Source organism: Corvus kubaryi, unplaced genomic scaffold, assembly GCF_017639235.1.
Source record: "Corvus kubaryi isolate FWS band 111438036 unplaced genomic scaffold, C.kubaryi_AGA036_p1.0 37312, whole genome shotgun sequence".
Classification (NCBI taxonomy): domain Eukaryota; kingdom Metazoa; phylum Chordata; class Aves; order Passeriformes; family Corvidae; genus Corvus; species Corvus kubaryi.
This window is the reverse complement of record NW_024581098.1, coordinates 2,499,661-2,527,621: the sequence shown is the minus strand read 5'-3', so window position 1 is coordinate 2,527,621 and position 27,961 is coordinate 2,499,661. Positions and strand designations below refer to the sequence as shown.

Genomic DNA, 27,961 nt, shown 5'->3' with positions numbered 1-27,961 from the left:
AATATTGATTAAAAATATTTAAGTCCAGTAAAAGTCTTTTAAATAAAACCTTTAAAACGGCTAACAGGTTAAATGTTGTGTGACAATTTATGTTGGCTTTTGCTTCTCAAAGACATCATAGGAAGAGAAAAGTTTTAAGCTGCTTTTGAAACATAACAACATTCTAGTTTAGTTCAGGCTTTCAGAGAAAGCTTCCCAAGCAAAGGGCAGTCAGGGGGAAAGCAAGAGAATTCTTGGTTGGAGCCTAAGAACTGGACAATTAAGTTTGGCAAATGCAATAAGCAAGGCAGGAGTTAGCAGCGTGTCTATGAACAAGAGAGATGGGATAAAACAGGGCATACCACGGAGGACAGCAAGCAAACAAGAGTAATGTAGCAGGTAAAGAGGAGTCAGTGGGGTGAGGCAAAAGAACTGACATAGTCAGCAATGTTTTGGACTGGGAAATTGATTTTTTAATCAGCATTCTGAACTAAAATCATTTGGGCAAAAGGTATGAATACAAGGGCAACAGTCCAAAAGTTCACAAAAGAGAAGATATAGGTGTTCCAATTCTATGTAAATCACTATATACAGCAGTATTAAACAGAAAACTCAGCAGTATAAAACTCTTAACATGGATCTTTAATCACTGTCCTGTATCCCATGAGGGTATAAATTTCATCAGAGTACGTGAGGAAAACCCTTTAAGTAATTGCTTGTCCTTTTAGTATTTTTTTTTTTTTTTGTGGTTTTAGGACAAATCTGTACTTAATTAAGCACTTTGGATTTAAACACATAGTACCAGAATAATAATGTAAAAATGCAGCATTTTACATGTTATAAAATACTTCTGCATTTTTTTGTGACAGCAGTGCTGTAACTGACAAGGAGGCTGTACCATAGAAGAAATTATTTATAGTGCCTGTGTACATCAGAAAACATTGGTCCAGTATGGATGTGCATCATCACTTAACAGCTGAATGAAAATTTTATTATACCTAGCAACTTAAAGTAGATGGTAAAAGACCCAAATAACACACATTTATATTATTGGTGCATGAAACTGATAAAGGTCTAATCTTGACTGGACAGCATTTGACAATACTGTAAGAGAAAGACACATCAGTGAAAGAACTACCCTGATAAAAGCTATAAGCATAGCTCTCTGAACATTCAGTGGAAGTGTGAAATATTTAGTGGCAGATGATGCTTTCACACCAGAAGCTGTCAGATGAACCCTTATATCACATCTTGAAGCATCTATCGATAGATTTGGAGCAGTCCTAAAAGCCTCTTACAGTAAGATTTAATTAAACCTGGTAATACCCACTTTCCATCATGAGATATTCCATTTAGAGATTCAAATGTGTGTTTTATAACTCAGAGGTTGAAAATCACTGCTGCTAGGAGAAAAGCTGTGTGTTTATGGCATTGTAATTGCTAAAAATGTACATTAACAGTTTCATGCCAGTTTTCCCAGGGCTGCTAAAGGAAAACTTATATTAAATAAAAGATTATTCTTTCTGAAACCCTGTTTTAGTTTCCAATAATGTCTGTAAAAGACATTCCCTCCTTGAAGCCCACAAGAGGACTAGAATGCAGCTGACAATTCTGCCCTCAGCCCCCAGATGCATGTTTGCAGCATATCAGGTATGGGCATGTATTCAGCTTACTCTTAAACAACACAGTCTCATTTGGCATCAACAGACAAACCATCTGTTCAGATGGGGAAAATAGGCAAAAAATCAGGGTGTTTCCTTGGCTTCTTGCTGAATGAGAGCTTCCAAATTCTGTTTCCTTTTTTAATTTGGGAAAACATGTACAGTATTTTCTAACAGAAATAGAAAAACTTTATTGTCATAAAGCCTTACCATATTGGCATAAATAGATGAGCAAAACAAACAAACAAAAAAAGCACCCTTTGGTGTTGTACTTAATAGAGTTGTCATGGAAAGATTGGATCTATTTGATTTATTGGTTGAGATTGTCAGTTACAGAATCTGGAGGACAGTGACTAAACTCTGTAAAGGTGTGTGCAAACATGACTGAAAACGAGGACAACTGTAAAGATTTCAAGTAAAAGATATTGTGGCTACAAAGACGGTATCAAAGCTGGTGTCAGTGCTCTGCTTTCCTTATAATTTCATTTTCTGGTTTTTTTTTTTTTGTTTCTGGTCCATCTGTTTAATTTATTCATACTTTTTTTTCTCTTCTCCTGCCAGGACCACTACAAAGGCATTACCCAAAACTTCAAAATATTTGCACCTGCAAACTAAGTCTAGAATTTGCATTTGCAATGAAGAATACTTTTCTCAGCTGGAATTTTGTTGTTCAGCATCAGTCAGTTTCTAATTAGGTAATGAGATTAACCAATCTTGCCTTAAAAGAGAGCACATTTAGAGCTAGGCCCACTTCCAGGTGGCATTTGGTTGGTGGTTGGGCTTTTTTTTCTTCTATTTTTTTTCCTTATATAAATTTACAGAATTAAGGCCAATTTGTATTATTTTGAAGTTTGTTTGTTGAGGATTTGGGGAAGAGTGATAATTTATTGAAATACCAAAGGATAGAGAAACCTAGAAATTATGCAGATCAAAAGTCTCCAGAATTCTTTTAGGTAGGTCTAGGCATTCATGGACATGAAAAGCAACAGTAATTTACAGATTCTGTCTGATACATATATTTATGACTATTTATCAGTCACCTCATATGGTGAAAGTTTACCTGTCACCATTTTTAAAAGGTTATTCTTCTCCTTGAAACCAGAGGTTAACCACATACACTTAAAATAAAGAAAGATTTAATAAGCATGTCTCATGGTCTAACAGTATGTAAAAGACAGATCCTCCTTTTGGACACATTCACGGGGGAATTTTAAAAACTATAATCCCACAAATTGTATTCAAGTCACTAGAATGGGCTTTCAAATATCAGAACATATAATTCATTTTAAAAGTAAAAGTAATACTCCTAATAAAATGGAAGGATACAGAAGAGGAGAGTATTTATTCAATGGACAAAAGAGGAAACTGATTACACACCTGCAGTCCTTTCTTGCCTCTTTCCCCACCACATGGATCCCACTGAGAGGTGGAAATTGTGCCATTCCAATATTTCATGTGTTTCCATTAATGATCTTCTGTGTTCACTTGGCAAATGAGGACACTATAGGTACTGTGTTCCTGTTGCTTAACTAACTCCTTTCTTATCTTTTTGAAACTTTTGAAATGAAACTTTATGAATATCTCATTTTTGCTTCATATGAGAGAACTACAGCAAGAACCATCAGCTTTCTCCTCAGCCTTAAATGTCTAAGTCTACCTATGCAAGGCTGAGTCCTTTAGCTGTCAACATGGAGTGGCAGTGTATTGTGAGAGATACTTAGCAGGAGGGTGCTTTCCCCCTCCATTTGTTCACTCCATTGTTTGATTGCTGAGTTGTTCTAGACACTTGAACAGAGAATCGGTGTCTTCTGAAGAGCAGAAGGGCTCCTGGAAAGATCTATTTTTTTAATAAAATGGGAAGTTGTCTATAACACATGCTCACTGCTCCTGTCTTAAAAAGCCTATAAAAGCAGGTATCCTGAACCGTTTTGCAAAGTGGTTGTGCAGAAGCTCTGAAGTGTTACCGAAGCTTTGAAGTGTTACAGGGTTCAGCCAAAACAACAGCATATTCTGCTAAAAAGGCATAGAATATCTTCTTTTTTCAATCTGTTCAAAGCTGTGAAGTAGAAAATAGACATTCTTTAAAATACTTGCGTTGGCTTTGTGCAAGCGGTACAGCAGAGATGTTTCAGGGAGCTAAGAGCAGTACTGACATAATGAATTAAAGACAGGAGATCATCCTTTGTGTGGCCAGTAATGAACACTCATATATTTAGAAATCTAAAGCTTCCTTAACATCCTCAGGTTATGTAACAAATAGAAAATCAGTAAAACATACATCATTATCAGATGGTGAAAAATATTAACTTGGCTTTGGGGGACCAAATTGAATTTTACAATAAAATCACAGACACCATCATTCAAAAAGCTTCAACAGAGTGGTAATTAATGAATTTGATATGCAAAATAAAAAGTCAACTGAGTCCAGCTAAGCTGAAGAACATTCAGTGTGTCTGTGAGGAAAAAAAAAAATCAAACCGAAAATATTGCAGTCATAAAGATTCAACCGGGAAGAAAAAAACATTGTAAAGAGGAGTCTATTGGAATTTAGTACATTCATAATCTACCTTGCAACCATGAAACCAAAATTGTTTTGACTATGTATTCTACACAAACATTTGTTTATTCAAACTACCTAAAATTGTCACAATAGCAGATTAAAATCACCAGAGCAAGCAAAATTATGAAGGACTGATGCAATTTCATTACCATACAGATATTATTTGGAAGAAAAAAAAGGCAGGTTTTCCACATTTAAGCTAACGGTTCTCTCTAATAGCAGGGATAATGGGATTGCAAAGCTACTCATATAGCCATTGCCAACAGGTACTTGCTGTATAGCTCAGACTTTCTCTGATACAATAGGTACCAGTGTATATTGATAAAAGATGAATAATATTTATAGATAATGAATTGTTTGTGGAAAATACATCATACCAGATCTGACAGAATGAGAAAGGTGAGTCTGTCGCAGCTCCATGTCCCCAGGTTCAACCAGTAGCAATGCTGAAGATGTATTCCTGGCAGACACATGCACACAGATACAACACGCATAAATAAATGTGTACGCCTATATACATAACTGGCCACAGAGATCACAGGCAGACACACAAGACACTCATGCAAACTCAGAAAGTACCAGTTTACTCATCCTCCTCCCCAGTTTGGCTGAGCAGGGGGAGCTCCATTAGTGAGAATATATTGTTTACATATGTATACTGCTCTCTACTTGCGCATCCACACATGACCTGGACAGGATTCCTCAGGTCCCATAGCCAGCTCCTTGGTGTTTCTATACATTAAGTTTATAGCCCAAAACCTCATGGTGCTACTACAGTCTGCTAAGTATCATGGATAAACAGTGACTTGATAGACTGCAAATAGTTTTTAAATTATTAAAATTATTGTTGGAGACAAATGAGCAACAAAAAAATTAGTTCAAAATGATTGTTCAGATTTCTTGGCTATGTTCCTTATCCTCTTCTGAGAATGCTGAATAATGACACACATCAGACTGTAAATTTAAAAGAAATTTCCCTGAACAGTCATTCTGTCTGCATTCATATTCCCATTATCCTGATCTGTGTTCATTACAGTTTCATACAAACTTTACTTGTAGTGCTGTTGCAGCAGGTCAATGCCTTGTGACAGCTTCTGTTCCACAGCTGCAGTTTCTTATTGATGAAAATGTAAACTGTTCTCAGTACATAGACATCCATTTTGTTTAGATGAAGAACAGTAAAATTCCAATTTGCCCAAAGACCTTGAATGCAGATTGTGTGTTTCATACACAGGCACAATGGTTGCTTTGCTGCAAGGGGAAAGGCCTGCAGCTGGAGACTGATTACTTTTATGGTGTTTTTGTGCTCTCGACAGGGAGATAGGACATGGGGTGTACATCTTTCAGATATTGCAGCTCTGTAGGCTGGCATGTTAGGTAAGATGGAAACCTGAACCAACAGTTCCACTCTCAGTCCTTCTTCATCATTTCTTGACCAGAGGAAGAAACACTGCAGAGCTGTGTGGCTCTCTAATCGTCTTCTTATAACATCCATGCAGCATCAGGATAATGGACGGGGAACTCAACAAGTTTAGACCGAAGTGAGAACTAAAGTGACTGGTGCTCTCTTCCTTCTCCCCAGATGTTTCCTGACAGGATATGAGGGTTCTTAAACCCTGTGACACACTTTCAGCCAATCAACCCCCCAAATCTTTCCTCTTTAACCTCTATTGAGGGCCTACCTCTTTACTTCTTTTCTTTGCACAGTTTTCTCGGCATACCATCTAGCCCTTGAAGTCATAACTTGAACTCCTTCTTCCTGAAATAATCACAAAACTAACAGTATCCTGGTTCATTCCTCTATAATAGCTGTGAGGTCAAAACCAGCTTGGATTGTACTAATGTACTATGAAAATCAAAATGAGCAGGACCAATCATATGGACAAGTCCCCCTGTGCAGGAAATGTGCATGGAACAGATCTTCCAGCCTCTTGGTTTTCATCAGGGATTGAATACGGCAAGCTCTTCAACATTGCATTTCTGTCTATTTGATACAAGCCAGATCAATTATTCTACAATTCTGCATATAGCCTACAACTAAGAACAGACATGAAAAAACATCATGCAAATGGTCTGCAGTGTATATTATATTTACATTGTCATAAAACTGCATGTGCAAGCTTGCTTTCATATAAAGATCTATGAGTGTATTTGGTTTCATAATGTTACTGGGAAGCTGTTACAGATGATCTGGAATGTTATGTTGCTATGGAGGAGATTTAACAATAAAAAATTAACATCCTGGAACAAACAGAAAACATGCTTTGCCTACATTCAAGTCCCAAACACTAGCGAATATTGGAGATGACCAATCTTTCATGCAAACCTAAATTTTTCTTTACCAGTACGAAGATGATAACTTCCTTTATGAATGTGCTGTACTGATCAAGAATAATGAATACAGACTATAAAACAGACCATCTGCTTAAGAAAGGAAAGGGGAATAGTACTACCTAATAATTCATCATTTACAGATGACTAACAAAAGATAGTTGACTTTATTGTTGCATAAACACAAGAAGATTCCTATGTGTTATAAAAGAAATAATAGGATAAGGAAAACAGAAACTCCTATTTTCCTTCATTTCCTGTTGCTTGTGGTTGTCATGGATTTCATAGACTCTTTACAACACAAAATTCAAGGTAGATGAAAATTTTGGGAAGTTTCATGGATAAACAGTAGCTGCTTTTGTAATTTTTATTTATTTTTATTTTTAAATTATTTTTAATTCCAGGAACTTAAAATTATGTCAGTAAATATTCTGAGTATAGACAAAAACCAGAGGTCAGCATGTGGTAGTTTTTCTACATAGAGTTCTCTGACCAATCGCCAGGAAAAGAAAATTAAAAAATAGAAAGCCAAGTACCTCATAACTATATACAAATTAGTTAAATTAAATTTTCACTAAATTTAACTGTGTGAGACAGCTGCAACTATAAGGTAAAGATAAGTTCGATCCCTCCAGGCATCCTCCAAGCAAATTTTTGCAGTGACTCAGAATTTTTAATTTTGTAAATTTGGACTGCCTCCAAAGCAAAGGAATTTTCTGTATTTTTCACATGATTGTACATGTCTATCCACAAAAAATAGAACCTTTTTCCATAGGCCAAAAAAATATCCTACCTGTTCATGCCTTAACTCAAGTCACATTGAGATGATTATAGTGTGCTATAAAAATGAGGCAAAATTGGATGCTCAAACAGTACGCATGTGTGCACAGGAACATCAGCATTATAAAATAGTGTGTTTGCAATTAGAATACTTCCTGTTAATGGAAGTAGCATCGCTGCTCTGCTCTGCTGAGCAGATAAGAGGATTTGCCACTAATCCACCAGTCCCTGCTCTACTTCCCTATCCACTCACTTGTTACTATAAAGTACTTTTCACCTGAGCCTGCTGGGATAATGTACTGGCCAAGGAGCAAAAGAAATATGTTCTTCAGGATGCATGTTCAGTTTTTCCATACATCTCACTGATGTACCATCCCTTCTGTTGAAAGTTACCCTTAGATTTCCCTCAGACACCTGTATCTGTCTGGAAAATATCCGGCTTAGTAACTAAGGAATATGTATGTAATGCTTAGTGTACGGCTAAATGCCGGGGGGAAGAAGTGGACTAGATCATTCTGACAGCACAATAAATGCATTAAGCAGCATATCTTCAAACTCCTCATAGTGATGAAATGCTATAAAGATTCTACTGAAGAAGGCAAAAATACGAAGGGTTTTCTCCCCTTCATCTTTTGATTAAAAATTTATTCAAAACACTGTATGCACCACATTTTGGGAAGCTCCTAGCTCTCCTCAAGACTTACAATATCAGTACCTTAAGTTAATTTTAAGGAACAAAAAGGAGCTATGTTAATCATCAGAGCTGTGTTTTATTCAAAACCAGCAGGTATTAATCAGTTAGATTTGCTTAACAGGTGAATCTCATTAACATAGCATGTGGGAACAATTTCATCTACTGATATTTTCTGCACCAGGGATTTAGCTATAAAGGCCATTTTAGGTTTTTAATTATTCATATTTAGCACGCAGACAACCTGCATGTTCTGCTGCAGTCCATATCGTCAGAGTGCACTTTCTAATGTGTTATGGTTTTCTTTCTTCTAAAACTCCTGCTTTTTAATGTTTATAAGGAAATAACTGCATCAAGAGCTTATTTTAAAAAGTTAGTATTATGTCTTTCTAGTGTGACTGGTTCTATAAACGATTGAAATACAGCATATTAGAAAGGGAACATTTTGTTTCTTTGTTTTTAATGCAGAGGAGTCTGGTGTGGCCTGAGGACTGAAGTTGGAGTCATTCTAATAAGGTGAGTCAAGGAAATATCAATAAATGGCTACAGTAATCTAATTATATGTTTCTTAGTACAGTTTGAATTCATTAGATAAAATAAAATGTAGCTGGGAAGAGAACTGAGACTGTATTCCCCTTTTAGCTCTTTTGAAACCTGAACAGTTTTATTTGTTGGATCATCTCCTAATATAAATTTCATTTAACGTGCATTTACAAAAAGAAGGAGTAATATGGTTTTATAGTCTTTAGAAAAAGTATAAGTGCTATCTTCTCTTTCTTTAAAAATGGGGAGGGACTGAATCATACCACACAGATGCTCTGGGAAGATGAACCAAACCACAGAACTATAAAATGCTTTAGTGTATTTAGTAGTAGAGATTAGAGCACAAGAGATGTTCTGCTTGAAGAATTAAATCAAGGACAAATAAGGCAGGCTAAATATGCATCTTGTTTTCATAAATCCATGTTGAAAGGAGAAAGAATTACAAGAAGCTGGAAATGTAAAGTGGAACTTTAAAACCAGATATTTCAACAGACCCAGCTGCTTCCTCGTCGTTGAAATTCTTGGCATTCTTAGGTGTAGGTATTTATGAACACTGTCTGTTCAGACTAGAAGACTTTGGGAATTTAAACTGGATTAAACTGATTAGTATCCAATGTAAGATAATGTTATGTTGGAATAATAAAAAAATTCTGATAAACTGGAAGTTTATTTGGTGAATATGGTTTGCTTCATCTATCAAGGTCAACCTGTGTGACCATATTTTCTGTACACAATTTAAAAAGTATATACTTAAATTAAGCATCACAAGTGGAGTAAGTGAAAGCAGGTGAAATTTGGTTACACAAATGTTACACTGGAAATGAAAATGAGTAATTTTCTTGTTTGTGTAGTTGTTATTTGAGATAGTACTCAGAGCTATGAAAAGTCTTTATCTTTTGTTCACCTTCTTATTCTACTATTAAACAAAAGGTCTTACAAGTGAGTGGGACCTCCGGTTCTATCAAGTTGTAATAGTAACACATGTGAATACAGATGACTATATAAATATTTGACAAGAAGCTTTTGAAAGAGTTGATTATCTTTGAAGTGAAAGTAACCAGCATTTTTAGGTCCTGATAACATCTGTGTTAACTTTACCCCGCACGAAGCCAGCACAATTTCTTCTGCAAAATTTTTATATATATCTGTAGTTTATATCATATTTCTACGTACTTTTAGCATATCCTTCAGAATTACATATGCAATGTTTAAATATACATAATTTTACACTATATATTGCATGTAATATGAATACTTTAGATACTACATAGATGTAATATGTATACAATATAGATTACAATACATGTAACATGCATGCATCTATATTATATACACACATATAAATATCTGGATATAAACATGTATTTAGGAGTACATTGATATTCCCTAGATTTGGGTGCCTCAAATAAGGTTGTCTCATCCAATTATAATAACCTGTGAGCAGTAGTGCCAGCCTTGGCACTCACAAATTTGATTTGGAGTCAAGAGTGTTTTAGAAATATAACTGTAAATAAATTATTACCTGGACAACAAGATCAGTAATTTTTGAAGCCTAATTTAATTTTGGTCTCACCTGCAGTTGTGCTTATGGTTTCTGAAGACTGCCTGTGTCCAAACCTTTTGACTTGCTCTATGGGAATAATTTTAAAGTATCTGACATAACAGGCCAATATGAGAATGCCCTCTCCTGTCTTTACCTAATAATTACTTGTTTAAATGCAAAGTAACTGATTGCTTTTTCTGTTGCAATGTATGTCTTGAATTTCTGGGCAAAACCTTGCTTTACTAAATGCAGTGCAAGGGGCTCTCAGTGGAAATTTTATTTAATTACTTTTTTTTTTTTTGTTATCAGAGATGTAAGCTTAATATCAAAGGATTAAATCAGAAATAATGTGAAGAAGGGGCAAGATTTTGTATGCATTGTTACACATTATGTGCCTAATACTGTGCTATAAAGCTTTCTGTCACAGTGACCTTCACACTCTGTCATATGAAAGGAGTTACTCCACATAAGGCAATGGCATTGCCTTCTGAGTTTCCTCCAGAATGTCACATTCAGAACACTTTTCCAAACTTCTTGATTCTGAGTCATATTATTGCTGAATATTTGTGTAAATCTTTGACGTTACCACGTCAGTATGCAAAGCTCCCTTTCAGTCGTGTTGACAGTACAGGTATTCTTGTGACCAGTTAGGGTCTGTAACATTAGTTGATTATAAAACATTTTTCCTCAAATATCTTATGCGAGATGGTGCCCCTTGCATTAAATGTTCCTGGGGACAGCTTTACCAAAAATGGTTCTGTTATTTTTTTCCTGAAAACTGGATAATTTAAGGAAATTATTTCAATTTTCCAGGCACTGTGAAGCTGCAAGAGATTTACATTTTTGGGCCTAGGATTTGAAAAAAAATCAGAATTCATCTTATGGGCTTACGGTTTAAAATATGAGCTCTAAGACTGAAAGAAATGTCATTTTTTATGTGCCAAGTAGAGTTTGAGAAGAAAAATTGCAAAACTCCAAAAAGAGTTAAATACATTCTATACCTGCATGTTATGCTGGGAAAAGCCTTCTGTACATTATCATTTGTTTTCTGCAGTTCACAGCCTGTTTTTGCCGAGTTGGGCATGTGGAAATTTTATATTCTTACAGCTGTGCAGATAAAGTCATCGCTTAGCCTTTCATAGAGTCCTTCAAAATATAGCTCCTTCATTCAAGTTTTAGCCTAATCTCTTACACTTACGTCCTTGAAGATATTTTGGCAGCAAACACTGAAATAGAATAATTCTTAAATTCATTTCTTTTAGAAGGCGGTAAAAGACCTGCGCCTTCTCTGCCTTTGGACCCATCTACAAAATGAACATCATTGTGTTACATCATCTCACAAAAGCAGTCAATTGGGAGAGAATTTTTTTTTTTTTTTGAGTATGATTTAGCAAGGTAGAGAGTAAAAAGGTCTAAGTCTTAAAAACTGAAGAAAGAGAAAAATCAGTAAAGTCATTCCTAACTGAGCATTAACCTTTTGATGTACAGGACTGCTGTGGTCGTGGAATTAAGTTTGCATTCTAATACTTATGCAGAAGGGAATGAGATCAAGACAATACTCTTTCTAAATAGTTAATTTAAAAACTTTGGGTTCTCTGAAGTATGATTGTATGGATTAATCTCTATATATATAACATAACTGTACAGTTATGGATAAATATGTGCACTTGGATTGAGCTTCTTTTGTGCTTCTACGTGTCACTGCTTGCTTGACATAATTATATGTGGAACAAGAGGAATATTATGTAGACAGCTAAAATTACTACAGTGGAAAATTTACCTGCGGTTGACAAATGTATCTTCAAAAATAGTGTATTTGAATTCTTGAGAAATGAAATGGATGTTTTGCATGAAATCATAGAATCTATTTTATATATATATTTTTTTAAAATCTTAGTTACTGCATTTTTGAATATGCAGAAATATTTGTTCTTTGATAAGTAATAGAAAAGATAAACCTTTGGACCAAGGCAAAGTTATGATGAGCGCTTTCAAAGTTCTTTGATAAAGCTACTCTGCTTTTCAAACAGCTAAGGATAAAATGTTTCAATTGCAATTCATATTCTTTTGACCAAATATGAATTATAGAACTTTCTAATTTATTTTAATTATATTCTTTAATTAAGTCTCAATTGTCTGCATAATGAATATCATGATCAAAATATATGTTGACTTAACTAGATAACAAACATTTATAGATATTAATTGTATTGGTTTGGTGTTTCATTTTTGGCAATGTGTTGCTAAAACCCCTAAAAAGGAATGTATCAAAGGACTAGATGCGATAGGGCCCTGAGCAACCTATTACAGTGAAAGGTGTCCCTGCCCAAGGCTAGGATGTTGGAAATAGATGATCTTTAAGGTCACTTCAATCCAAACAATTCTATGACTATGGTTCTATTTATATGAGTTTCTCCCTATTTAACAGTAAGAAGTAATTGTCCACAACTTCATATAAGGTCATGGAGTAAAAATGCACATGCAACTCTTTTGAAAAAGGCAAAATAATCTAGGTCTTTTAACTGTGGATATGGATGTCCTCTAAAACGCAACTCTTATAAAATTGAAACACCTCACCTTGAAATGCGGTTCACTATAGAGAACTGTATCTTCTGCAAAATTTATTATAAAAAAAAGTCCTTGAGGATATTTATTGGCTTTTAAAAACTTAGTGCAAGTAAGGACTTCAGTCTCTTCTCCATCTCTTCTCGAGACCTAAGACTGAGGCTAACTCCCACCTAATCCCATTTTCATGGAGCTTCATATTCCAAATTTTTTTCTTCTTTGATATCAAAAAGGTAAATGTTGACTTAATAAAGTTTATTGCTATTCATGTCTGAATTCTGAGTTTAAGTTCCAGAAGTAGAAACTATTAAAATTATACTAAAAGAACATGATAGGTGATACAATGGATATAGGTGGTATAATCCATCATGGATTCCTAATTGCATAACCCTGACTCTAGGCTTGCCTATTCTTCAGGCATCTATGGTACCAAAAGTGTCTTTGACAGTGCAGAAGGTGACAGCAGGATGGAGACCATGAAATGTCTATTATTTTTCTTGACAGTGGAATCCAAGGATTTCCAGAGCTTGGAGGGGGTTCTGGTTTTTATTGCTGAATTTTCTTTAAGAAGATGGGAATTTATTTAACCAGTGTAATTTTTATCAGCATATATGCTATAATCACCAATATTTTAAGGATATAAATTATATCGTATTGGAAAAAATATGTAAAAACAAATCTCCTCCACCTGCCCACTCTCTCTCTGAGTGAAGCTTTTCTTCTGAGTTTACTGACACTCTAAGCTTATCCATCTTGGTAACCAACTAGGTAATATGACATTATTTTTGGCAGTATTACTTTTAGGAAAACAGTCAGCGCTGGTGCCATGAGCAGACAGCTTGAAGGTAGCCCTAACATTGATTGGGACTATGAACAGTGGTACATTTGCAGCTGAGGCTTCTCTGAATGACTGTATGGATTCAGTGGTGCTCAGCAAGGAGCAAGCTTGTCCTGTTTGGCACAGCTATATCAAGTCGCTGTGGATGTAACCAGAGATAGTTTAAAGCAGTCCTGCCAATACCATCAGCTACCTCTAATGACCCAAGTCAATCCTAGTCTCATAAAACTTAAACTTTGTTTGCCCTTTCATTGATTCTATAAAAACTTTAGAAATTAATAATCCCATTCTGTCTTTACTCAGCTTCTAATAGAGAACTGTTAATTGAGGGCTTAATGACTAATTTTATCTCTTTCCTTAAGAAAAGTTAATTCTCCAGGGCCTTCAACAAAGAAGAAATAGTTCTCCTACAGTAATCTTTTGTTTAAATCTTTTAATACTGCTTCTAGAGGCAATTCAGACAGTTGAACATTACTGCTGTAAATTCCTGATTCTTTTTGAATTTCCCACACAAAAATTAGCATACTAGTAAATTGCATACTAGTAAATTACATACTTAACAAAACAGGATTTATGTTAATTTAACTTTCATCATTCTTCTCTATAGACTTATGACAGTCAGGAAAATTTCCTGTCTTTTCTACACTCTGACAGATACAGAAAGAAAATCAGGTAAACATTTATATAACTAAAATATGTGACTTCTTAAGCCATAGAATTCTGAATTTTACCTTTACAGTAAGTTTCCTTGAACATATTAAAATATATTAAAAATAATCATCTTATTTGTTTATATGTCTAAAAGTTGATCAAATCCTATTTAGCATAAGATTGAAAAGACATGGGGTTATTTCTGTATAAAATATTCTCTTTGGTTTTTTAGGGTTTCTTTTTGATTGTTAGTACATGTCAGGGTAGCTTTGGCAGAAACAGATAGAACTTGTCTTGCTATAAAATAATTAAAAAACAGAACAAAAAAGAAGTACACTGGAGACAAGGAAACTCCGCTTCTGGATACTAATAAAATGTGCTTTGACATTTGCAAAAAGCATGCAGAAATAGCTTAGCCTACCCTTGTCCTTTATTTTAAACAGCAGGTGCTGCAGTGAGAAGAGCTCTTACCTGCAAAAACCAAGTTTTATTAGAACAGAAGCAGGCAATGAGTAATACTTTGAAGAAGCTCACTTTTAAAGTACTCATAAAAAGAAAACTCAAGGTGAAACAGAACAGGAATAAAAGATTTTGTAAGTAAATCTTTCCAAGCATGTTCTTTTGTGTATGATTACTGTGAGGGTGGTGAGGCACCAGAACAGGTTGCCCAGAGAAGCTGTGGATGCCTGTCATGATCCAGTTTTAAGGTTCTTAACAATGCCTCTGCCCAAATTAAGGTGCAAACGAGACCATATGCCAGTGACAATAGTAAGGGTTTTATTTGATGGTAAATATGAGAGAGAGAGAGAGAAAGAAAGAAAGAAGTAGAAAATAGGTGGGGGGGGACAGAAACACAGGGACAGAATAAGGAAAATATCACCACTCTGTGGAGCCCAAGGTGTTCGTTGATCCTCTGCGGCTGGTCTTCTTGGTGGTGAAGGTCCCCCCGGGAGGCACTGATGGGTGTACATGCTCAGGCTGGGTGGGCATGTCCAGGGCAGTCTCCCACAGCAGACTCTGGGTCTGTTGCACCACGTGCAGCCCTGTAGGGCCGAGCCTCTCACGTGAAAGTCCTGTGGATGTGCCCTGTGGGGTTGGGGGTTCCACAGCTGGGCCAGTTTGTGTAATCAGAGGATGGGTGTTTAGTGCCTCTCACCAGAGGTTGCACCATGCACCCAAAATCTTCTCCTCCCCCCTCGGCTGTGGGGAGTCTGTGTAAACCTGGCTTGTGTGAGCTGTGCTCTCCCGCACCCCAAACTCAGCCGGGGATAGTTGCAGCTGGTGGCTTTGGCCGTTTGTGGATGCAAACCTTTCCCTCAGCCTGGGATGATTGAACAATGCATTTCCCTTTATCCCTTTAATCAACAGTTTGACTTTCAGTTCAAAGTCCCACTCTTCAGGGAAACTTCTTCGGTTGTGGCTTCTTTATAATGAGCAAAACTTTATATCAATGTTTGAGGCATGAACTATTGTCAGTCTCTGACAATGCCCCATCCCTGGCAGGGTGCAAAGTCAAGTTGGATGGGGCTCTGAGCTACCTGGTCTAGTGGAAAGTGTCCCTGTCCATGACAGAGGGGTTGGAACTAGATGGTCTTTAAGGTCCCTTCCAACCCAAAACATTTTGTTTCTTTTCACGAGTTTATTCCCAGTTTTACTGACTTGTGCATTGCAACAAATTTCAATTTCTTCCATCCCAAATAACTTTTTCTCTCCATCTGCTTCTTTGCTGCACACAGGAAGACTTCTTCCCAAAGGAGCAAGTGAACACAAGAGGAGGAAGGTAGTTCTCCTCTGCTGCTTTATGGAGATTGCTCTTTGACATGTGGTGTGGAAAACTGGTTGCAACTGATTCAATCTAATATGAATCTAAACAAAATAGCAAAATCGTTACTGTTTACCTCAAGGTTAAACTGAAAACCTGGATATTTTCTTTTAAATAATCATAGAAATATTTTCCCTGGAAAAAAAATCCTCATGATTTCTGCTTCTCAAATTTACATCTATTGGCAAAGAATTTAACAAATAACTGCAAAGATAAAGATCAAATCACTAGAAATGTACTACTTATAACTAACTTTGAAGCTCTAGAGAAATTCAGATTTAAATTTTCACTTTCCAGGCATCTGTTGCACTATCTTCAGTACAACCAAGTTTTTGCAGAGGAGCATCTATGTGAATGTACTTTTTATAAAATGCTATTAGCTGATTGTTGGTTTGGAAGGGGGTTTTGTTGTTGCTGTTTTAAGGCTGATTACTAACAAGTTAAGCAAATTATTAAGTTATTCTAACAAGTTAAGCAAATTATTAAGTTTTTTTTTAAAATATAATATGAGATTGTTGGTATGATTATTTTATGTCTACCTCTGCTTCTATTTCTGCCAGTATTTGATGATTTGACGCAAGCATGATTCTCTGTGAGTCTTTGGAAAGTTGCCAAAGAAGATATCAGTTTGAGTGACTAAATATATCTAGTAAAATAGCTTGACAGTCTTTCTGTTTTTCTTCTATTAGTTTTTCTTCCATAAAACCTTGCAGGACAAAGGACGCCTCCAAACATCCTTGAAGAGGGGATTTTTTTCCACAAAGTGTGAAATTTAGATTTAATTTTGAAAAAGGGTATAGCTAACTAAATGGAAAAACCTTATCTGTCATTGATCCTACCATAAACCTAAAAATGTAGGAATTTTTTCTCAAAATCATTGAAAATCCAACCACCTTAACCACTTTACAGTACTTTTATCTAATAATTTCTCGCTTTGGGTGACACACAGAAAAGACAATTATAAATCATAGCTATACATTTTAGAGTCTAGGAATTATACTCAGGTTAGAGTTCTCTTTATTGCTTCTCTATCCAAGCATGGTGAATCTCCAAGACATGAGTTTAGACACAGCTTTGGTTTTAGATATTCTGAAAATAAATTATATTGAAAATAATTAGGAGTGTGGAAGCTACTGGCAAAGTAGTCATGCCTTGTTGTAAAATAAAATAAGACACATAGATCATACTACACTGGAGTGTTTGGAAAGGAAGCTTGTTTCTAATTTCAGTAAAAACGTGGTAAAGGACATTTTTCAATCTGTAAGCTTTTTGTGAGAAAACCTGAGCAATATCTCGTTTACAATGCCTTTCCATTATAAGTTCTTGGACTTCCTCTCTACCAGCAGCCTGCAGCAGGCTGATTAAAAGAACTCTTTAAAACATATTACATATTAATAGAGAAATAAATCTTTGTTTTAATAAGATTTTAATAAAAATTGTTATTTTAGTTAAAAATTACTGTTGTTTCAAAACTGGAGGGGTTTTTGACAAATTTCACATAAAATTTGTAACTTTGACCTCTTTGTGTATTGCATATTTTCATATCACATACTCTGAAACACTGAAAACCTCAAGTCATTTATCTATATGCTTGCTTATTAGATAAAATATGATATTTAGGGTTTTTAAATTAGTTATGTATTCTACAGAAGATGATGTCTTTGAAATAACTGCTGTTTCTAAAGTAAGCTTTTAAACACCTTAAACTGGCTAGATTTCCTTCATTGAGGTTACTTAAAACTGATGTAGTTCTGCAAGTCTTTCCCCAAAATGGTTATACTTCACAGAGAGAAACAGTTCTCTTGATTATTACAAAACCCACCATTGAAATCCTACTGATTCCCTTTTTTGTGTGTTAAAATGTGCTGGACTAAAGAACCTAGGAATTGTACTTTCAACAAAGGTTACCTTTCAACTTGGATTTTCATTTCCTGTTTTTCATGTTGATCAGTTATTATGAGAATGAATAGGTGAACTTAAAAGCCTGTGCTAAAACTGTTCCCCCTCCTATGTCTACCCATAGAGGAAAAAGCAGGACTAAGGTAAGGGAATTATTATGACCATCAAGTTAGCAGCTTCTAGTCTGGCCATTCCTGATTGTAATCAAGCTCCATATGTTGACAGAAAAAAAAAAAAAAAAGGGGGCAAAACTGTGTCCTTTCATAGAAACTGTGATTTTATGATTTTTTTTTAACATACATTTATGTTAAAATGTCTATTTATATGAAAGAAAACTTTCTGATTTTCTATTAGTAATGCTGCATGCTTTAGCCCTTTCCTAAACTGTAAGCCACTGTCCAAATCTAATAGCTTGTTTAGGGATTCCATAGAGTTCACATAGGCAAAATAGTTTCCTTGCATCAGAAAGGCTCTTCTCAAGAAATAGGGTTAAATGGGAAGTAGGAAGAGATTAATGAGGACATGAATTCATATTCTTTGACAAAATTTGCTATTTAATTGTTGGACAAGTACAATTTCACTGTCCAGACAGTAGCTTTTCTAGCTAATTCAGCTTAGCTTTCCACTGTAAAGGCAAAGCATTTGTATATAGCATCCCTCACTTTCTTCAGCCATTGGACTGATAATATTTAATATTGAAGTTGTCAGCTTTCAGGGTCAGCCAGCTCTCTGGCTTTTGTAAAACATTGCTCAAGAACAGATGATAGCAACTCATACTGTATTTGTAGACTTTAAAAATGTTTTTAAAAATGATACCTGACAGTCATTAATTTGGGATATTCTGCAGCCTTGTCTCTAAATTACAGGATATGTCAGACATACATAGAAAAAAAAACATTAACTCTTCCTCATTAATGTAATTAAAGTGCAGATAAAGAGGAAGAAAAATACCATGCTATCATGAAAATAAAGAGCTTACAGTTTCAACATTTTTTTTACCTTTGAGCAAGTCCTTTCCAACTCAACACAAACTAGAAGCTTAGACTACTAGTCAAGGTAGTCAATACAGCCCATTGCTTAGTCACAGAGACCAAAGTCATGAAAGTAAACATACAGTTATCCTAATCAATCACTGTAAATAGTAAATCCTTGAGTAACAAATTATGTCTATTCATTAAGAACATTATATTCTTCAAGTTCAGTTTCTTTAGTGACAAAGACTTGTTAGACTCTGACTGGAAGAAATGACACCATGATTGTCATGTATAGAATGTAAGTCAATGGAATGTCAGTGTAAAACAGCATGTGGTAGAACTTCTAAAAGTTCAAATTCAAAAAGTAAAATATATGCATTCGTAATTAAATTAAATTCTTTTCACCCTGTCTTTCCTAATGCCAGAAGTGATTAAAGTGTTTGCTTAGTACCTCAGATACCAGATAATGTTTGATTACCTGTGAATTAATTGAAGTGTGCTTTTAATGAAATTTACACTGCCAGGAGCATTTAGGTTCAACCCATTTGTTCATAGGAGACATCAGTGTGTCCCACACCTTGAAGAAGGTATTATTGTTAATTATATATTATATTGTAATAATATATAATTATGTCTGGTATTATTGCATATTTTTCTTTCTTATTATGTACTGAATCTGTATTTAGTAATCCTAAGCCCATGGTACAGTGTACATCTTTACACCAGGGTGAATCCCATACATTCAGTTTTTGTTTTGTCACTTATTTTTTCCCAAAATAAAGGTGGTACTTGATGCAATATGCCTTTTCTTCATGACCGAGGGTTTTGCCACTTGTCTTCTCCTTTGAAAGAGGACTGCCTCCTGCAGTCTAGTTAGAAGAGCAAACAGTGCAAGATAATTCTCTCAGTTTTTGGGTAAAAGGGGTGGCCATATTACCTATAATGAAAGAAAGCAACAGACAACCTCAAAGAACTGCCTTGACATGAATGTTTTTTGGAATTTCTTGTTTGGCAGGAACTCTTTATTGCTGGATTTCATCTCAGATGCCTATTCATCTTCTAATATTGCTGTAAATGCAGCTATTGTAACTGTTACTTGACCACCTTGGGTAAGATTCTACATGTATACACATGAACAGTTACTTGTCTCTTTGAGGTTTTTGTTTTATAGTTTTTATTCTTTTGCCCTTTAATCAACTAAAATGTACTTATTACTACAATAGCCTTTTATGATTTTTTTCTACACATGATCCATTTATATAAAAGAAAACATTCCAATTTTTTTTTAGCAATGTTACATACCTTAGTCCTTACAACATGTAGAGCTGCCATATACTATACTCCTCTTTGTTCTGAATTATCAAAGTTCCTTGGGTGCAAATTAGTAGTATTTCACTACACTGTGTTTTATTTTACTTTATGTGTACCTTTTGTGCAGTTAGTGCTAAATTTTTGCTTGAACTTGATATTCATTCGTATTTAGTTTGACCAAAACCTTTAGAAAAACACACAATGAAAAAAGTGGCTGAAAAATATCAAAACAAAAAATATTTGAAAGTTTTTATTTCTCAGGAAAACAAACAATATTTTGGAACTAGGTTTTGTTTTATTAACTATCAAAATCTGTTAATATCTCAGTCTTACTTGTAAGATATTAAATTGTCTTGCTTTCTCTTTTCCGTGTTTTCATTTTTCCCCCGATAAATCTTTGCACTTACCACACTTATGATTACGACAATGAACTACAGAGCCAGCAAAGTTTATCCTCTACCTGTTTTCTCTACTAAGAATATGTAGACATAAGATCAAGGATATCTGTTCTATCTTTGATGCATGAGCATAAATTCTGTAAAGTTTATAGGAATTATGTGCATACTAAGTGAAAAATACCCTTGTGGGGTAATAAAAAGGAGTCTGGTAAGCTCAGTGGAGAGACAAATGTCAGTGCCATACATTTAAAGAGTTCTGAATTGTCTGGAAAAAAAATACATCTCACTTCTTATAGAATATTGTGAATTCCCTTCCCAGATTACCAAATCCTGTGTTTTTCTCCTTTAGGAAGGATTTCCTCATAATGGCTTTTCTCTGCAACTTCTCCAAGGGAGACAATCTGTATTTTGACTTTATGTCCAGATTTCTACATCACATAAAATGAGGTCATGAATCGTTCAGAATGTTTATTCTACTTCTGTGGGAGACTGTTGCTTTCCCATCTACGGTAAGTCACTTGCCAGTATAGCAGCAGTAATAAAAATAAGAGGGTTTCAGTCTATCTTTTCGTTCTGTTTTTATCATATGCTATCTTCTGCCCTCATGTTGCTTTCTGAAGGCAAACTATTTCACAGAAATGTTCAGCTTCACCATTTGTCAGAACTTAAGATTTCATTAAAGAAAACTCAAACTAAAACTTGGAGATGATGTCTAATAAATAGAAATGCAGGTATCTTCTGGGTCATATGTTGGTTTTCAGTAGAAATATATAATTGGTTTCTTTTATTTCAGGCTTTTTCTTTTTTTATTTTTAAATTCAATTTTCTACTGAAAAATAGCTTATAGTATTATATGTGACACTGCTGTTCAAGAAAATTATTTTCTTTTGGCATTCTACCCTCATTCTACATTATTATTGTCTCTTTTTGGCATTTCTTTTGCATAATTCAGCAGTACAGTCTGCACTGGATAAACTATATTTCAAGAAAAGAGAACATCCAAATCCCTCTGCTCAGGGATGTTTTACAAGAATTAGACTGCAGGCTGTGTTCTGTAAGTTAAAACCAGGAAATACAGAGCATTGAGTAGTTGTGATCGTAAAGTACATCTAAATTAGACTTCCCTGGTCTGAGTCAGAGCCTCATGCAGTCAATGTTGTCCACACTGGACAACAGGAGAGTTTATGCGACAGAACTTCTATACGTGTGGCTTTCCCAAAGTTCTCAGGCTGAAACATCCACATAGCCATCATCTGTTTGGTCCAAAAAAGACACAGGAGATGTTTTGTAAGTAGGATAACTATCCTGCTGATGCTGCCCATTTGAGAGAGGCACTGAGGGGTATTTGTAATATTTCAATATGTGCCAAGACCTTTTTCACTTTACACAAAGTGGGTAACTTTTTGTCATACACCTACTTCTGAAGAGGTAATAAGAAAGGACACCTAACAGCAGTTTGAGTTTCTTATGCTAGTGACCTTCTTTGAAAGGGGATAAGTATGTACCAAACTGAAAGAGAACCAGAGAGAAAACAGAAATTCAATAGTGTTCTCCTGAATTTTTATCTGTCCTAAGCTAACCTTTCCATAGTATTTGCTTAGGCTAATAAGAACAAACCATACAGATTTGAAAGATGATTCCTCAAGGATGTAACAAGGTAAGACTCAATCCTCCTTTGTCAGGCAGCTGAGGACACAGCAGAATTCCACCAAGCTATATCAAGGGCAGACTGCTCCAGAGATCAAGGTCAGCCAACAGCTGAGGATGACAATGAGGCAGCCAAGGATGGAGATATGATGGCCAAACTCTGTCCCCACAGCCCCCTCACCTGCTCATGGTGAGCAGAGCAGGTCTGGTGTCAGCAGGAGTTGAGAGCACCACACAGGTCTGTGGCAGAGAGGTGCCAGCACTGCTGTGGCACAGCTTGGACAGGACAAGGGACAAGCAGCCCAGCCAAACAGAACTGCAAAGCAGGGCAGGGCAGACCTCACTTCTCATGGCTCATGCTGCACAGCTCTTTCTGCACAGCTGTCTGACCTGAGGTCACACAGCTGCACCAAAATCTAGGCTTAAGCCCAGGAAGCCAAACCCCTGGGGCTTTGAAGGAAGATAAAATTACACTCATGGCTTAAAGACATTTGGATTTCAAAAGTTACAACAGAATTTAATTTCAAGTCATGTTAGTAGATACTAAGAACAAACAAATGTATCCTGTCCTTCAGTTTTTATATAAGTGTATAACCCCAACCAAGCTGAAGGTGCTGGCAATTTCAGATAGTTTGTAGTGCTTGTTACAAAGAGATGTCAATTGATGGCATGAGGGGGAAGATGTGCAGCTCTATTTTGTAAATAATAAAGGGAGAATATTTCTGTGAAGTCATCTCTGCAAATCATGCCTGAAAATTCTTACACAAATTTATAAGTTACTAATTATAGATCTGCTCCAAAGATATTTACCTTTTCAATTTGTATTATTAGGAGACAAAGATACATTGGTTTTGCATATTTTTCATGCTTCAAGTTAATAGGTACAAAACAGTCAGGATACTTGGTAAAGCTGCTGAAAACTTTGTGATCAAACTCAGGTTCAAACTGGGATATTTGGCACAGTTTATATGAAATACAAATTTAGATAGGATTTACTGGCTCAAGGAAATAGGATGATCTCTTCAGGGCTGCATACCATTTTAATGTGTGACACTTTTTTTCAGCTCAGAGAAAGATGAGAACTTGTATGTATTCTCTTTGCAAATCAAAAGACATATTTATGAAAAAAAAAAAGGAGGGGGGGAATTTTGCCAAGGCTATTCTAAAGGACTGTTGAAATTCAAGTAATCTGCACACCTGTATAAAAGGAACAGCTGATATAATTGAATGTGTTTTTCAACTCATCTGCTTCAACGGATGAAACTGATTCCAGCCAGCTTCAGCCACGGACTTAACTATGCACCACATGCAAATTCCCAAACAGAGGATTCAAGAACATTCATACAATATGAACCTGTTTTTCACAGTCCAGTGCATTTATTGCTGAATAACAGATGTTAAAAGGAAATTTAGGCACTGAGGGCCAGGGCTGGATTATCAGCTCCAAAAACTGGCCTATGCAACCATGCTCCTGCCAAGTCAGTGAATGTATGATATGCATTTGGCTTGTGTTCAAGTCTTACTGTGTGAAAGCCAACAATCTGTGTCAATCAAATGACTGGTGGATTGCAAAATGGTGTGCAATTTTAAACTGATGAGAGGTTGGAGATGAATTTTGATGTCTGAAGTATACACTTACTGTTTTAAGGCAATCTAACACTGAACATGAGAGGATTAGAAAGAAAAATACGAATGTGTTCAGGCATACTAAGGTAATTGGTGAGTCTGTATTTCTATTAAGTTCTTTATAAACAATAATGAAATGTGGTAAATGCAAAAGCATGTTCATACTCAGACTGGAAGGGAAGACTGTCACAAAAAATACAGACACCACTACTATGCTTCCCATCATTAGCATTTTAATAGTAGGCACAGAGTCTTTAGTTTAGATACTGCTACATTTGAAAATTATTGCTAAAATTTGTCAATTCAGGTGGTAAATTCTGTTACCTGTATTCAGGAACCACTTTTAGTGTACCTTTGTTGTATAACAAGAGTAGAAAGAAATTTGCCTCTGCTGACACAATTTCCTCCTACCACTTTTCTTCTTGCTGTCCTTCAGATTCCTCCTCTAGGATTTATTGACCAGAGATCCTGGTTGGGAATATGCTTTCCAGGCTATCTTAGCTACTTCCATTAGTGATCCGGGCTCATAATGTAGAACAATGGGAACAATAACCTGTATGTATTGTCACTTCATACTGAGGAAAGTTGATTTTTTTGAGATTTTTAGACAAAGGCAGTTTTAAGTATAGTATTTCCATTTCTGGTTAGGCATAAAGGCTTAACTACAAATGCTTGGATCCTTTCACTCAATTTTTATAGCATAAGAAGTGCTAACCGGTGACCATGTATTGCAGCTAGTAGCTTTTTCAGGGGGGAGGTGTGGATGGAGGCAGATGGTTATGTTCCTGAAGCTGTAGAGAAAAGAAGAAAACCATTAGGTAGTGTAATTTTCTATCCCAGTCCTTTTGAAATTATTGTAATGAGAAAAAAGTCCAAATTGCTTTACCATATATTGCAAATACTTCCTCATAAAAAAAGTTCAATGTTAACTATATGAGTAGTAATCCTACTCAAAATAGTTGATAAGGCATTTAACAGCAGTTTTGGAAAGACAGTAAGTATCCTTGGCTTGGCTTTTCCTTCTGTTCATTCAGCAACAAATCAGCCAAATAATCATAACTGTTAATTCACACATCCATATACTCAGGATAAGAGTATATATGCTAAAAAGTTTTTAGGATGGCTCAAGCCTAACTTAATTATCCTCATCTAAGCATTACTGTATTTGCATTTTTCAAATGCATACTTTAGTGCAGGCAACAAATAATTAAAGTCCTTGGTTACACTGTGATCTGTTGTAGTGATTTTTAAAAAGCCTCATCTAAAATGTACTGATGTCCTCAAGAGGCTCTGCAGTATTTTTGATGAAATGATTGCTCTTAATATATTTTAGGGCTAAGTCTAAAGGAATAGTTTAATTCATTGGCAGCCCTTCTTTAGGTTAAGAAAGTTCTGATATTTGCTTTGTTTTGAACTAGAACCGGGGTAGAGTTAGAACTCAGCTGTGAGGGTGTGAATTACAGTTGACTGATGTTATGGCCTCAGAAAGGACAATAATTGAGATACTTTAAACCTAATCTCCTGTATGCTAAGGCTAAAATCCAGTAAATTAGTATATGATTTGCTGGCTAATTATGGAGCTTAATTAGAGTATTTAAAATACAGAATACAGAAAAAAAAATTCCTAATGAAATTCGTGAAAATACTCATAACAGCTCATTCAAGAAACCAAACCAAATAGAATCTTGTTATGTTTTAAATGGTACTGCTCAGCCTCCTATAAACATAGGAAAAAACCCCAAGCAAATCAGTTGATTTAGAATCTCCTTGGCTTTGTAATGCCATTCTCCTTGACTTTATACCATCATTTCTATGTGCGTGTATTTATGAAAAGATAAACCAAAATTTTTATGTTCTGAGCAGGTACTTTGCTACTTGTCTTCATATGTCAACTGTGCAACAGTTTTTATAATTTCAAACACTGTGTAAGTTTTGTAAAAACATTCCAAATACTCATATAAAAGTTTTAAATAAAAGCCTGAGTGTTCTGTTTAAAGAAAGACTCTTTAATGTAACCTCTCCATGTAACAATTAAAAGATGTCCATTTCGGAGAGGAGTCGTATCCTACAATTCTAAGAGGATGTCACTTTTCTAGCCAAGGCAAAGCATGTTCTAGTGAGGCCCTGAGTTAAAGAGTTTGTTTGTTAAAGAGAGATAGTGCTATTGGATGAAAATGCCTCAGAACAGTTCCTCAGACAGCTAAATCCCAAAATGGAAAAAGAAAAGTTATGCTGCACTCAGAAGGACATGCCTTATCGATTTTATCTGCATGGGATAAAAGGATTGTTATCAAAATAATGAAAATAATTAACAAAACCTAAAACATACTCCAAACAAATTTGCTCAGCGTAGAAACTATAAACTTCCATATTCTATTTAAAAGTAGAGCATAATTTTAATTTCTTGAAACCATAGTATTTATATGTACTTTGATGTTAACACTACGTTACTCTAGAAACTAATCTTTAGTTGTAAACACATTATGAGTTATGGTGAGCACTTTTGTTGAAGAACTGTGCCCAGTATGTACTGAGGTGCAATGAAGAGAGTCTAAGAAAGAGAACAATAGGAGCTATTAAACTTTGTTAATGACTGTCTTCTTTTTTGAAGGTTCCCCATGTGAAATTTTAAAAGAAACAAAATTCCCTTTTTGGTTAGTTTAGTATATGACTCAACATTAGAAGACTATTTTTTAACATCATTTTATTGAGCCTTTTTCATTAGTTTTCATTACAGTGGGATTATTCAACCAATCTTCAGGTAATTAACCTCTTTTTACCTTTGTAAACTTCTGCATTGGAACTCACGACAAGGAGATGGAGATATTGTCTCTCTCTAATCACAGACTATCAGGGGGTGAGTTATTACATGACAAATATTAAGTGTAAAAGTTATGATGACTTAAATTTAGAGCTATCTAATCAGAAACAATAGTATAAAGACAACTTTTCAAAGAAGTGTGCCCAGAGTTGTTAAAAAGAGCTGATTTTTGAAAGAATTGTTTCTTTATGCACAATCCTGAAACTACAGAGTAGCAAAGGCAGAAGTTTTGTATTAGTTTACATCATATCAGTGGGGCTATAGAAAGCCAAATCAGGTGACAACATTTAGAAATTAAGGGCCAGATTCACTAATCTAAATATGGTCTCTGTGTGCCATTCAGCTGATGATAAGTGGGTGAGATGCAGAAAAAACCTTTAAGCAAAGATCCCTGACATAAGGCAAACTAACCAGTTTGCCAGGACACTTGAAGAGGTGGGGTGGTGTAGGGTGTGTGTGTGTGGGGGTGAGATGCTGCAGTGTTTCTCAACCCTTCTTTGCACTGGAAAATGTGGCAGTCAGCTGATTAAGGGTCCTTTAAGAATCCTGCAATGCTCTATGAGCAAAGCTACTAAATAAGAGCTCTAAATGGTAAATAATCACAATGGAAGAACTTGGTTCTGGATTTCCCACTGAGCTCTGAGCACAGGCAAATATCATGTTGCAATTTGGTAGTTACTATTCTTTGTGGTTTCACTGTACTGGACATTGCATTACTCTCTCAGCATGAATTCCATCTGCCCAGTGGCTAATGTTTATTCTTGACACTTCAGTAGAATATAATGTGCCTGAAAACATCTTAGACATAGGGTATTACTCTTTTCTTGGACAGGTGTATCACTACTTTTTTTTTAATAAGTATCACTCAAACAACTGCATATGATCTGTTCTCTGCCCTTCCTGAAATGGACCTGTATGGATTTCTTGGTGGTGTTTCTGAACAGCTAAAAGCTTTTTAGAGCTTCCCAGTATCTGAGGGAATGTATTAACTTAGATTTTTCTGTGATTTTGAATGCTTTTCCCCCCTCCTGTGAAGGAAGAAAGGAGGAGGAATGGCAGAAGATGGATTCTGGTACTTGAGTGTTACGAGAACTAGGGTTGATTCTCTCCTTGCACAGGCTTCCTTACACCACCCTGTTGGGAAAGCAGAAAACATTGGTATCAAAGCTGATGTTGTTACAGCCTCAATTATTTCTCCCTTGATTTTTGATTGCCTCTGATTGCAAATCTTGAAAATGATTTGATTTCATCTCACAGCTCTGAAACCCTGTGAGAGGGTTACTCTGAGTTTCAAGCATCTTTACTTGGATTTGAAAATCTT

General features: G+C 35.6%; 1 long non-coding RNA gene across 2 annotated transcripts in view; it reads left to right on the top strand.

Moving 5' to 3' along the window:
* Positions 1–8,242: 8,242 nt before the first annotated feature.
* Positions 8,243–27,961, top strand: part of LOC121665126 — a 41,001-nt gene continuing 21,282 nt past the window's right edge. The window contains exons 1-7 of one of the 2 annotated variants that reach the window (XR_006016237.1): positions 8,243–8,374; positions 8,471–8,518; positions 14,099–14,163; positions 14,586–14,735; positions 15,879–15,922; positions 19,853–19,946; positions 20,896–21,055. This is a non-coding gene — a long non-coding RNA (uncharacterized LOC121665126). The remainder of the gene's footprint in view (positions 8,375–8,470; positions 8,519–14,098; positions 14,164–14,585; positions 14,736–15,878; positions 15,923–19,852; positions 19,947–20,895; positions 21,056–27,961) is intronic. The other variant, XR_006016236.1, reaches the window with a different exon arrangement.